The following is a 15,045-nucleotide window of genomic DNA, read 5'->3' on the forward strand; positions in this document are numbered from 1 at the left end:
TCTCAAAATGACAAAATAATGCAATTTTTAGTGAAATGCGTAGCACGCTAAAAAATTCTCTTTTTCAAATTCGTAAAAGGTGAAATACAAAATTTCATGAAGCTTGCTCGAGAGTCCATACATAACTGTCATTTAAATTTCCGTTTTTTTATGTGCAAGAAAGAGTTTACAATCAAACGTATGGCTGGGTTTTTTGTTGTTGAGGTATAACTAAAGTTCATTTTGTTTTCTCATATGTAGGTATGTATATAATAATTGCAATTCAACCTTAATATAAAAGAAGAACATTATTTTTGTCTAAATGAGATAACTTCTCAAAAACCCTGAGTCCCTTAACCTTGACGTACCTAAGTATCTACTTACATGTCACTTGCCAAGCCTTTAACAATCTCCCTTCATACATAAAAATATATTTAAATGCTCCGTTTGAAGAACGTGAAGGCCAGATAAATAAACATACACAATAATATCTATTGAATGTAAAGGAAAAAACATCCTTTTAGGTGAATACAGAATTTATGAACTGTATCACAATATCGTAAAATTTTAAATACCCTATTGTGGGTAAATTACTGATTGAATCCCGTTGTTTGTGGAAGCGGCTCATTGAAACGAAACCCTGCTCTTTGCATAACAAAAGATTCTAAGATGTAAGGTAATGCTTAATTACTTCCGTTTACCTACAACCTGTTTATGAGAAATTACAATTTCTTACTCTGTTTTATTAATTGCTCGGTATGTACTCAAGAAGACGAGTAAATAACAAGCAATTAAGTCGGTACAACGTATTTTGACTTCTGGTAACTTTGCAAACTGTATTAGTGCAATCAAATTCGAATCAAATCTTTCCGTCAAATTTTAAGGAAGTTTTATTTAAAACTCTACTTCCAATAACCTTTATCTTTATCTTCTGGTTTTGGAGACCGAAAGGTAAAAAGGTCCAAAATTTTAACCTCCAATGTGCCTATGTTTCCATGGAAGGAAGCTGGAAAATAACAATCGACGTGGAGGACGAAATTTTGGATGATGACCTTCAGCGTGTTTATCAGCTAAATGCAGAGACATGACGAATTTATGTTTTGTAGTGAATGTGACATATTTCAAAATACGCGTAATATTTTTTTTTGCTTTTATTTAAATAATATATAACGCATTCGCTATTTACATTCATTTCTGCTGAAATTAAAAGTCACGTCACGAAGATCAGATCCATGCAGTCACTCCGGTTAATTATCTCGTATTCCTTCTCCTTGATCGTGGTCTTTTAGACGGACTTTACGAATAGGAAGCACAATTCTTCGGCAATGCGGTTTTGAACCCCGAAAGCCCACCGCGTCATATTGCCATATGAGCTTGATGAGTACCCACTTACACTGAGTGTTTTTTGTGTAACAGTCTGATTTATAATTGGATCAAGAGCAGTACTTTAATTATGCCTGTCTTAAAAGTTGTATAATTGGTATTCAATATACCTAGCTATTTAAAAAATTCGGCATAGTAACATGCCAGACGCAAAAGAAAATTATTTTAGGTTTATGGATTTTCATCTCATTTATCAAGCAACGTCGCGACACTCCCGAGGCGTCGAGAAAAATCGAATTTATCCTGAAATGACGGGCTGCAAATTTTCCATACCGCATCATGTGACGTTGTAAATATAAATAGGAACTTCACGGGTACAAGTAATCATGTTTTCTGCTTTCTCTCGCTTCTATAACACCATAAACAACATGCATAAATTCTCGTATACTCCTAGGTTCAAAACTTTAATAATTAATCTAGCATATTTTGTTTGATTATAACACTAAATACAAGGCGAACTTATACCTACACAAAAATATATCATTGGCTAGACTTCTGGCTATTAAGTTTGTGCTGCATACTTTACACTGTCCAAGTTAGGTACATTATGTGAGTACATTGAAAAAACCACAGGTTATTAGGAGCTGTGTTGTCTTGATTTTCCACCAATCAGTTAGTTTTAGGGCACAATGTTAAAAAGTTATTTATAGATCAAGTTCCTCCAAGTCCAAGCAAATACAAATACAAAAGATCTTTAACCAAAGAAACCAAACAAAATGTTGATAGGGAAAAAAATTGTAAGTACATGGTGCAACTGTTTCAATATTATACGAACATTGTCCGCAAACATTGTCCACGTGTTAATGGAAAACAAACATTGACAAAGGCAAATTGTTCTAGAAATATCGCTCGCCCCTCCGGCGCACTATATCGTGTGGCCGGTATCTCCCAATGGCGACCGCTACCTTTTCTGAATGCTGATTACCATCGTTACAGTCGTCGCCCGAATCTAACAAACGGATTGCTCATTATAGCCTTTTTCAGATTGAACTAGTTGACTCGGTGATACCAGCTCTACCCCTACTAAGCTTTTTTCTCAAGTAATTTCTTGCGGGACAAATGAAAAAATGTTACAAATGCATTCCATAATAATCTCTGTAGGTACGAATTTGTTATTATTTTATGTCTTATGTAAATAAATACAATTTCCTTCAATTTGCGAATCTATTTTTTATAAATATAGGTATAGGTAGGGCAACTAAAGAAAAGAAGATACAAAATTAGGTGCTTACATAAAATGTTGTGTGAAATTCATTTAAAGGGAAAAATAATTATGATAATGCTTCATTTCCCAAAATTATCTGTTTTAATAACACAGAGCTTAAAATTATTAAACTTTTAATATCTGATTACATTTTATCAACTAATTTTGATATCGCAATTCAGCATTCATGCCTATTCCCAGTCTTTTTATTAATATCAATATTCAAATAAAATTGTTCAGTATTTGGGCCGTAAAAAATTTCAGCCAAACGAAAAAAGCACTACTTTCATTACTACAAAAACAGTATAGGTCGATTGGGACGGAACGGAAACTCGACAAATGTGAAACTGACTGTTTGTTCAGCATTCCCAATTCGTTTTCCTGAGTTTATTAGTGAATGTCAACTTACGACCTCAGAGGACAGTTTTAGTAACCCTCGTTTTAAAGCTGACTCACTGAGATCTTCACTAGTTAAGAAGTATGAGATAAATTGCGGCGTTCTAAGCGTTTAAGGTTGGTATCACTTGGAAAGTGTTAAGTAAAGGCTGTAGGTATTCAGATAGTTTAATGATTGGTTGATCATATGGAATAAATTAACTTTAACATTGGTCATTCAATTAACTTTGTTGTTGGTAAAAGACATAAAAGGGTTACACTGTTAAAATTATATCAAAACACTAAGCATATCATTTCAATTTTCTAACATTGTTATCAACAATTGTAGATAATAATGACGATAATCGTATCCTATGCAATGTTACATTAAAATTAATTCAAATCGCAAAATGCCTCAAATATGTCTAAAACAAAAATCTGCCTAGAAGATTGGAACCCTAAAATCAATATTTTACCTCATAATTGTGAATGAGTTTTAGTAATCCTTTTACAGGAATTTATAACAAGCAAGACTTAATAATCATAATTGAATATCGGAAAAATATGACACTGATGCATCGTTTTCGGAATGTAAAGTGCAAAATTTTCCCTAAAGGACCTCCACGAAGGTACTTGGGTTCCATTGCAATTTTCTTTGTTCACTGACAAAGGATGAGGACAATACAATAACTACAACAATGAAATACCACTTGGCCTTGGAAGTAAATTTTGGCATTCAATAAATTAATGTTTAGGTACCTATGTACTTACTTAATAAATCAATTTTAATTGAACCATATAAGTGGCAAGAGTACTATAGTTTTTGACAAAGAATCGCATACTTACATATTATCAAGTTTTTAAACTTTACAGGGTAGACAGAGTCAGCAGTGTTGAAAAGATGGAACCTTACTTATACCTTTAATAGAGGTAGCTTGTTTCGTTAGATGTTGCAATACAGTTTTACTATTTGTGTAGGAGTGCAGTGAGCCAGGAACCCAGGATACACAGGAAGCAACCTTATCGCGGAAAATGTTGAGAACACAGATAAGTAAGACACAGCATGTAAGGAAAAATAAAATATTGCACTAACAGTTTATAATTCAATGACTTAAAGCATTAAAAGTTACGAATGAAACTTTGTCGATCCATTAAGAAAAAATTCGCTATGATAGAGTATATTTTCTATTCAACGATTGGTTCTAAAAATGCGGGATCAATTTTGACAAAATTAAGCGCAGTGATACAAACAGTTAGGAGTAACATAGGGTATTTTTCTGGAAATTTCCATGGAAATGAAAACCGGCACAAAAGTTAGTATTTATTATTAATTTAGTAATTAATTTCGGAAAATAACTCATAATGTTTGCTATTTTGTACTTTCATTAGTTTGAAACTATCAGCTAGCGGAAGCTCCCGGCGCCACTCAGTAGTTCAATCCGGCAACTAGCGATCGTGTGCTTATTCCTACGAATCAGCCTTAGGCTTATTTACTTATTTATAACATACATACATACAAATAATTACGTCTTTATCCTTTAAGGGGTAGACAGAGCCAACAGTCTTGCCTGAAAGGCGACGTTTAGCTATATAGCTAAGAAATATAGGTTGCTAGCCTATCGCCTAGAAGCACCCTATCCCATGGTCGCCTTTTACGTCATCCATATGAAAGAGACCTAGTAGTCCAATTCTAAACTGCCGGATACCACACGGCTTATACGATAATAAATTTAAATAACGTGTCTTACACAAGTTATAAGTAAATTACGATAAGTTACAATTTAAATATAGAAAGATTAACCGGAAAATCTTATAAAATATGAATGTGGAATTTCAACTTATTACATCTTGTACATAATATCGTTGTTTGACAGTTATTTCATTGCTAAAGTTATTTCGATAAATTATTTTATCAATTAAGAAAATAAACAAATAAACGTTAGCGTAAGTAGTCGGATCAGGTATCTGTAAAACAAAACCGGGAATACATGTTTCCTAAAACACGATTACAAATAAATTGACTTTTGTCTAAACCAACTCCCAGCTCTCTTCAACCAGATGAGTCCTAGTTTGTTTTATTCCATAAGCGTAGTTACATTATAACGGCAAAAGAACTTTCAAGCGCAGTTTGCAGGAAAGTTTACAGCGCTTTCTTAATTAGGTTGGGCAAGTTTAAACCTTTATTAGTTTTGCTTATAATTTATTCTTAGTGCTTTGAATTTCGATAATTATATTAATTACTCTCAACATACAAATATATACTAGGGCTAGTAAACACGAATTTGTTCAGGATACATAGGTAAATCCTTAGGAAAAATCAAATTCATATCCGTGATGTGTAATTTTGTAATTTTGCAAATAAGTTTATTGTGCGTAGGTACTACGTCTGTGCAGTAAGTACCTATGAATAATATTTGTGACGTAACGTGGGAAATTACTACTACGTAAAAAAGTCGACCAAAGTCTTAAAGACCTAAGAATAAGCTACGGAAAAAAAATGTAGAACATTGTAGAATAGAAAGAATTAAGTATGTATTATTATAATAAAATCAGCGGACACAATAATTTACTTCTGATTGAGTATCTACCTAGAATATGTTACAGTTATGGGGACAAAAAGGTCAGATAAATATTAATGCTGTTGTTTGCTGCTTGATGCCAAATGGATTCACTAAGTTTCTTATTTCCGCGGTCTGTAGTCGTAATAAAGGAAATTCCCCGACCATGTTTAATTCAGTGTTTTGTTAACATTTCGGTGAAATAATTTTCATATTAGTTTAAATTTTTTGTTCCACAGTCAAAACTTTTGTTTCTGAATTTACATTTACATAATTTAAACAATTGGTACCTACATACATATATTTCGTATAATGGATAGGTTCTTTCACAAAATATAATAGATACGAGAAGTTTATTTAGTAAGAGGTTAGTACAATGTAAAATAAAAAAATACACGCATAAACCAAATGATGCACCTACCTACTTACCACATTTTAGCTTTATGTGCGTAAATAAATTATATTTATAACTATAATTTAATTTTTTTATCTCACCATATGGACAACAGCCGAGGGCGCGTGAGTATTATTTTGCAATACACAAAAATAACGAAGGGTCCTCCACTAAAAAGCCTTTTGTATCCCGTGCTTACGGAAGAGGTAGGTACTTATTTCTTTTAGTATACTACGTCGTAGTTAGTAAGATTAAAGATATTATGAATATATCTAAACATAATATAATAATAATGTTATAATATAAATTTATTTCTCCCCATAATCAATTACAGTTAAGTTAAATAGAACAATATAAAAACTTAATTCTAATATAATTGGTACAATAACAATTTTTATTCATATTTAGGTGTTAGGCTTATAAAACAGTACCTTCTATAAAATTATGGCGGATTGACACCTGAACTAGGACTAGTCCTGTATCTCAAGTTATCAACCCTCCACCCCAAGAAAAATGGTCTAATATGAATAAACATAACATATAATAACGTCTATATCCCTTACGGGGTAGACAGTGCCAACCAGTCATCAAAAGACTGAAAGGCCACGTTCAGTTATCAAGAATATATCTTACTAGAAATATTTTAATAATTTGATTTTAACAGGCATGAATTCGATATTTTTCATTGGAAATCGACGGAGCCATAAGAGGCAAAAATTGGAATATTATTATTTAGATTTATATAATGCGGAAACGCTTTTGTTAGCAGTGCGACTAACTCAACCAAAACGTCATAATATAGGTATTTCAACTTCACCAACACACAAAACGCCGTAACACCAACGCCGAACACTCGATTAAAGTAAAATTAGATCTTTTCAATGTATCCGTTGCCTGAAATAGCTAAAGCGTGTCAAGAATCCATTAAGTGTCACCGAAGCCTTCAAAAGACTGTGAAAGAGGGACTATGTCCTGGATACTAAACATTTCGTTTGAAAACCTCTCTCCGTTTTAATGTAATGTGTAGGCGTCGGGCGATTATCAATAAGTTGCAAGCTTTGTTGCGACTTTTTGGTCTTTTCTCTGCCGTATGAATTATTAACGAGTTAATATTTTATAAATATACTTACCACCGTATGAAGTAGGACCGTAAAGTGTGCAATATATGTAATCAATCAATTTATATCTTAAAAGCACTGACCTTTCTGCACAAAATCAGTGAAAAGCTAAATTATGGCGTGTTATTTCACACGATAACCAGAGTGGACCTCGAGTACCGAGGACAATCATTCCATCAGGTTCCCAAATATTTATTGATTCTTGCCTTGCCTAGGAAAATTTTCATGAAATAATATTTATAATAGGTATCGGGCTCACGCACAGCTTCAATAACTAGAAAAACTTAACAACGTAACTAATAAAATTTATAAACTAGCAGTGCCCGCGACTTCGTCCGCGTGGAACAGTTATTTTGGGCATCATTGAACCCCTAATGGATGAATAACTTTCCCCGTTTGAAGCCTTCTTCGATAAAGGGTCTATTCAACGCAAAAATAATTTTACAAATAGTTCCTGAGATTAGCGGGTTCCAACAAACAAACTCTTCAGCTTTATAATATTAGTATAGATTTAAAACGTTATAATCACTCAGAAGACCGCTTCCGTTTTTTGTTTAACGAAGCACAAAATATTTTTATTATCAAAAACCAAGTAATTCAAAACTTAAATTAAGTAAGGCCTCGCGCGGATTGTTACCCCATAGCCCTCAGTTGTGTTACCTATACCTAAATCTAAACTGGTCTAAAATTGCAGTAAAATTGTTATTCCAAAATACTATAACATAACAAAAGTTAAAAAATAGTAAAAATCTAAAGTTTGAGAATCGCTGTGTAAGCTTTAGTGGTAGGCCGCGCCCTTCTGCCCTTCGGTCCATAACCTTGTTGGAGGAAATCTGATAACATTGACATTGTACATAAGGTCGCTCTTGACGTTTGGCACGCGATCTGTCAATTTTGGGGGCCGGTAAAATGGCGAAAGCTGCGATAAAGATTATTAAGGTGTCGTGTGGTACCTGCACTAAAGAATAGGACCTCTACATCCACGATATGTGGAATCAGTGATAGATCTTTGGTGTGCCCAATACAAACAACGACAACACAAGAGATTGTCACAAAACAGGACTCGTGTTATACATTGTGGTGCCTTAGTTGTCACTCATTGTCATTGGATCTACGTACCGTTATATACAATGTCTAAGTTTTAAACTAATAACAAAATAATGTGATAATTAATGTCAAGGAATTGACGGATTTATTAACTTAGACCTAAGTTATAGTTTTCACCTGCAACCTTTCACGAGATGACGTAATAAATGAGCATCTCTGGGGTGGCATATGAGGCGAAAAGGTCAAGTTCTTGACTGCGAGGCCGCCTCGCCGTGTGGCACGCCTCGCCGCATGCGCCCAAGGCCGGCCGACATCAAAGCCGGCGGCAGCCACGAATCATCCCCTCCACCGAACACAGCCACTCGTGAGCAGAGCCTTTTCTAATGTGGGACAGCTAAACATAGGTCTTATATACTTGCATAGGATCCTGCAAAAATTAAGGTCCAAAATTCCAAAGGTCCTTCATCTGGATCGCGTAAAGAATTTTAGATACCCGAAACACTTGAAGGATTTAAATTTTAAGATCGAACCTTATAAGATTTCGTTTGTCCCTAATAACTTTGACAACGCTGGACTTTCCCTTCTACGAGTACCATAGCTAAGAAATATTTCTTCAACATAGGTACATCATACCTTTTTTTCGATAAATCATATTTTGTTGATTATCCGGAAAAAAATATATTAATTTAGCTACTTACCAAAAATAAAATAGGTTTGATTTTGAAAATACTTGTTTAAAATTGGTTTATAAGGCACAAAACATAAACTTGATAAAAACTGCGCGATCGAATCGAATGGGTACCTACTTACTTCAACTATGAAATTAAACGATAGGAAATTACTACATTTTATTTTACTGCTTTACGGTTCATAAAATAAATTATCTAAACGCTAAATTTTGATTATGATTCCTATCAGGCAACTTGACGTATATAGTTTACGTACTACGGACGGCGTATTTGAAATTAAACGCTCCGTTCAGGTTCCCATACGATTACCGATTAAGCTTTAAATTTATGTTGTTGATGCCTTAAGTTTTGTTAAGTAATAACTCAATTATGTTAGAGGGGTAGTTAAATGAACGCTTATTAAAAACTATTCTCTCTTTGTTATATTCTATTTTTTTACAGATATTTATAATACATTGAATAAATAGCCACCACAGGATTTCATGATATTTACTTTGCATTACCCATTATGAAGTTTGTTGCGTAATTAGTTCAATAACATTGTTTCTGTTGCCAACTACAGGAAGTAAACAAATTGGCTTAATTAGACCACATTGTGGTCGTAATAGCTTTCAGGGAATAGAAATTGGTTGATATAGTACCAACTGTTCGCTATATCAATATCACACAACAAAACCTCAAAAAATTAAGAGTACAAAATTCCCTCAGCCAGCCTTTTCACAACATGTTAACTCACATGCTGTCTTCAGCGAAGAACTGCGCTTCAGGGAATGATAATGAACATGCTGCGATAACTTGAGTTAGATATATTAAAGGCAACCAAATGTAATATGATTTTATTTATAGACGTGGTAGGATCTCTTCTAGTTTCGAAATCTAATACCTTTGCATGATGTTTCTACGTTTTTACCATCTCGATTTGCACTATTCTAAGTTCGGAAGCTGAATTATTTTCTGACAATGTCATTGACAGTGTTATTAACTACTGCAATTTTCAATCAATGTTAATCCGTTATTAAATTACGAAAACAATAACAATTTGTAAGTGGTTGCTTAAATTAAAAAAACAAGTTTTACAATTCCACAAACAATTACCCGTTTAATTAATTGGAGGCCACTATAGTGCCATAAAGATGTTCTTAACTGCGAGGAAAGCCTAAACACTTGCAGGTTTATGAGCGCAGTAATGGCGACCCTGGAAAAACTACCGATTAAACCGGAATCCAAAACATGGCCGCTAAATTAGTCTGGCTCACGGAAATTAGTATAACACTTGAAAGCAAATGAAAAAAGAACCCCGAGTGAAGTGACGTTTTCAGACAGACAGAGAACAGATGTATTTTTTAAAATTCAACTTCGTCGATTAAAATATAAGTAGTTTTTTTAGTTAGTTTCTTATAACACAAGCTTATAGAGAGTCGGTCGAATCGGTAAGGTTTGTTTGAAAATACATAGTTACGCAACCTCTTTGAAATAGCACAAATTCAAACAGTTTAGGACTGGCCACATATAAAAAAATTGAAAAAAAGATAATGAAGCAGTAGTTATCTAAATTTTTTTTTAACTTAGTTCAAATTTTTAACCAAATGTTCATATTTATTTTGTTATGTTTAATTCAAATAAAATATCAATGTAAATTAAAAAAAATTATAAGTTCAGTGATTATTAAGATTTAGTAGGTACAGTTTTACTTTACAACATTATCTTTCTTTTATAAGATCCAGTAATGTTAATAAATAAATGCATTCATCAGCACTTCAAAATGCGCGATTAAAATTCGTGATACGCAGAAATGCACAGGTTCAAATCCCACCTCGCCCATTCACCAATGACAATTTTCAAAGTATGTACATTCATTTGAATACCAACCATGAAGAAACCTGCACATTCAGGCAACTGAACCACGGATCCAATATGGATTAGGTTTACCTGCAAAGATTGCGGATTGCAAGGATTGTCAGATGGGAGTCGCTTCGTGTAAAAACCTGACTCACCCAATCTAGGATCCATGGTCAAAGGAGTCCAACTCCAACTCCAACTCCCCGGCTTCCTACGGGTGAGCATATAACGGGGATTAAAGCCAGGAGGAAAAAGTTCAATCTGTATAATTTCTCCGGTATATATTTTTAATGACTAATATAAAACGAGCTACTTATTCCTACCCTGCATACAATGTCCACTTATATAAAGGGCTAGTCCTTGCCTAACCTACTACCTAACCTAACTCTACTAGTAGAGTGTAAAAGAAAAAGCCTTAGGAACATGTCACATAAATGAATCACCAATACCGTGGCGCCAGAAATCCGAACAATGTTGTGACGTAAATAAATGTATACGATCTGCTCATAAGTTCGTAACTCTAACACCAAATTTAGCATTGCCAATAAGGTGGATATTCGAAATCCTAAGAGAAACGGAACTCTGGCCGGCAGTTAGTTAACAAAAGCTTGGAAAGAATTGGAATCCACAGACGAAAACCGGAATTCGTAAAAGAAAATTGATGAGTTCGCAAATTGAATTGATTTGTTTGGAATGGATGCTTAATAAGAGAAGTTTAATGGAAGGGAACGCCGCAGAGACATTTCCCTGAAGGGTGCGAATAAATCTTTGCAAAGGGTCTGCATAATTAGTCGAAACTCGCCTCTGAAAAATGTATTTTATCTTAAATCGTATTTTTGATAACTGTGTCTCTTCCGCCACAAGTCACAACAGCCAATCACTATGCTATCAGCCAATAACAGCGGAAAATCTAAATCGCGCAAGCAAAGATCGATGGACCCGCGGTTTCCCAGGCTTCACAGCTAGCCTAACGAACCCGCTACAACGGTAGAGTAAAATAATATGTGATCCATAAGTTCCCCATAATAAGATTAAAATTATAATGATGTACTAAGACACATAGGTTTTGCTCTTAAAATATGCACACGAACTATGTGGATTTTAACTAGTGACTGTCTTGATGCTTGTAATATAGTATACATAGTCACGTAGACTACAAACTGAAAGGCCACGTTCAGGTGTATGGCTTTATGATGGAAATGAGATTCAAATAGTGATAGGAAGAATCCCAAGTTTACAAACCTATCCCTTAGTCGCCTTTTACGATATCCATGGTAAAGATATGGAGTGGCTCTGTTCTAAAGTGTCAGAAACCACACGGCAATGCTACATTTGTCGTTCCATATCTCTTGATCTAAAATATTGCATTTATTTCATACTTTTTCCGTAGTGCATGATTGACTAGCAAGTTAATTGCCAGTCGCCAGCAATTTGCCTCATTGCTCACAGTATGTGTACACAGTTCTACAAATATCTAAAGAATGGATATTTACTAGTTGACTAAAAGCACACATGGATAGAGATTGCCCTAAAGTAGGTATGATTTGGTATTAACTTAAATAAGGACTATAAATAAAACTAGGTATTTTAGAGTTTTACTGTAGAACAGAAAAGCATTTATCTAGTGCAAGCTTCTATGATGATCGGGTAGTGAAGACATATGTAGGTATTAAATTCCCGAGCAAATGGTAAAGTTCAATAAAAAGCTAGTGAAAAGGAAAAAGAGAAAACGGAAAAAAGATGGAAAGCGTATGTATATGCCATGTATGACAAATAAATGATTGATTTATACTTCGAATCTGTGCGCACAATATTTTGTAGCACACAACGCACCATTATAGCCCGTTGTCTAGCACACGAATGATTAACGTGCATTAATGGTCGCATTCATATCTCTGTAGGTGTAGCTAATTATCTGATTTGCATATAAGCACTCCCCATAAATATACAGGGTGACTTTTAATTCAACTGCATAAATTTAACTGTTAAGTGTACTCATCTTAAGGATATTTAAAAACGTTAAAACAAAATTATCGGTTCATATTTCAGAAAGTATGAAAAAAAATAAAAGTATCGAAATCCACGATCCTAAATACGTCATATCACCCCGGCCGGCGGAAAAGCGACGCTCTCTGTACTTTACCTGATCTTGATACTAGAAAAATAATTTATTTTTCACACATTTATTTACATGTTTAGTTTTAATTTCTTTTTGTAGTATTGTTCTTTAATAAAGCGTGTGACGTAGTTTTTGAGGGTTTTTTAAATGTGAAAATGATGATGTTTAATTTAAATAAAAATAGGCTCAAACGGCTCAGACGCATGGATATGTCTATGTTTAAAAGGATGCAGTTGTTTTAAATGTCACCCTGTATAAAATTTAAGATTGTTTTGAAAAGGTAATTGATGACTTTATAGAATTATTATTGAAGTATCTGTAATAATTAGTATTTTCACCTTTCAAAATCTGCAATGATTTTTTCGTCATTGTATATAAACATCATCCATCATGTCATATAATAAAATCGGTATTTTTACTTTAAAAAAAATATTTTACTAGCGTAGCAGCGAGCTACAATTCCGGCTACAGCAATTCCAGCAAAGGCCTACGACGTAGCTGCTACAGCGTGGTCTAATCGTAGTCATACTGGCGTAGACTAGACGTAGACAGAGAACGCTACGAACCCTACGAATGTTGCACCGATTTTAATATTTCGTTTTTAAATTTTTGTTAATTAATGTTGTCATTCGTAAATAGGGAATGCAAATCTAGCGAGATCCCGCGAGATTATGAATAACATTACTGCGAGATCTCGTCGATTTCTAGAGCTCGCGGGTTTGGCAAATATTTTGCATGTATTTTCCCCAAATGGTGACTAATTGCGAATAAAGCACGCAAAATGTTTTAATTATTATATTTAAATGAAATAGGAACGAATAATACAACAAAAATAAACATAAAATAGACATTTATTTTCACGTTTTTTACAATTCACTTTGTATTTGTATCAAACATTTGACGTTTCGTATCAGTCTAAAATAGACTTTAAAAATATTTCAAATAAAAAAAAAGAAATAAAATTTACTTCTTCCGTAATTTTTTATTATTAAACTACTTAAATTAAATACAGTTATTTATTATTAAATTTACTATAAAACCGAGATCAGTTAAATCAAACTATATTGAAATAAATTCATTAGATATTACAATTCGTTTAATAAAATATACCAATTAGTCAGATTTTCAGATTGACTTTTAGCCGCGTAGGGAGGCCGAGATATCTTCGTTTTTCGTCCGAGATATATCTCACTCACTCTCGTAAATTACTACATACACATCATCACTATCATTAATAAAAATATAGTTCCCACAAATATAAAATAACTATGCCCATGAACATGTAATGAAATTACTTTTATGTTCTTTTAGTTAGAGGCGAATAAAGTACAAAACACCAATAATTTTGTCATATAAATTCAAATTAGGTCATAAATACTTTTACTTTAAGTTTTAGCTAACCCCGAGCATTAAGAACTTTAAGATTTTTTTTACTAATTTTCCCTTCAACTGAATAATGCTTTTTTACTATAACCCCAGACACATATGTAGAGGAATCCCCAAAGTTTCGCTTTCGGCAAATACTGTAGGTACTCGATTGATAACATCAGAGAAGCCCAACGAACTATTGTTATTAGTTTGGGCGTGATTGACGCCAGAACAACGGCTATTGCTAACGTACACCCACCTACATCTCGTTTCAGTACTATTCAAGATATTGTTTAAGACTTTAGGTATACCTAGACTAAGAAATAAGCAACAACTTTTCACATCAACAGCGTACATGCAAATTTAAAGCAATTCTAAATTATTGTTCTATTTTGCATATACGGCACGTGTATAATAAAACTGAAAGCGGTAAGCGCACTGTTTTCCTTTTTCTAACGTGAAAAATAAGCGTGGTCTTCTCACTTTAAAACTAAGTGTGTCCTTATAAAAAGCTAATCGTGCCAATTATAATATTATCTTTTAGGACAATTGGCAGTACTTTTTAATACACAACAAACTATCACATAACATATTCTAAAAAGTATTAAAAAATCAGTGCGAATTAAAAATAAATAAAAACAAGGCTGGTACCTTCGACACAATAGTGATTAACAAAAAGAATAGCAGTGAATATTGGATTGTAATTACGGAGACTGGAGGGCGGCCGTCAGGCTTAGTGGCCCTTCGAGCCACCCCATCAGCCTCGGCCTCGACGTCGACTATTTTTACAATCACTCCTTTGCTAGGCTCATTTATTTCTATGTTCGAAGTTGAACTTGACTTATAGTAAAATTCAAAGTTTTGTCTAATGATTTCGCCTCGTGGATTCTGTTATAGTGGGATAAAAATCTTTAGGACAATTTCTTTGGTAACAATATACCCATTTTCAAACAATGTCCCTTTTAGACAGTT

Source organism: Amyelois transitella, chromosome 5 (assembly GCF_032362555.1).
Source record: "Amyelois transitella isolate CPQ chromosome 5, ilAmyTran1.1, whole genome shotgun sequence".
Classification (NCBI taxonomy): domain Eukaryota; kingdom Metazoa; phylum Arthropoda; class Insecta; order Lepidoptera; family Pyralidae; genus Amyelois; species Amyelois transitella.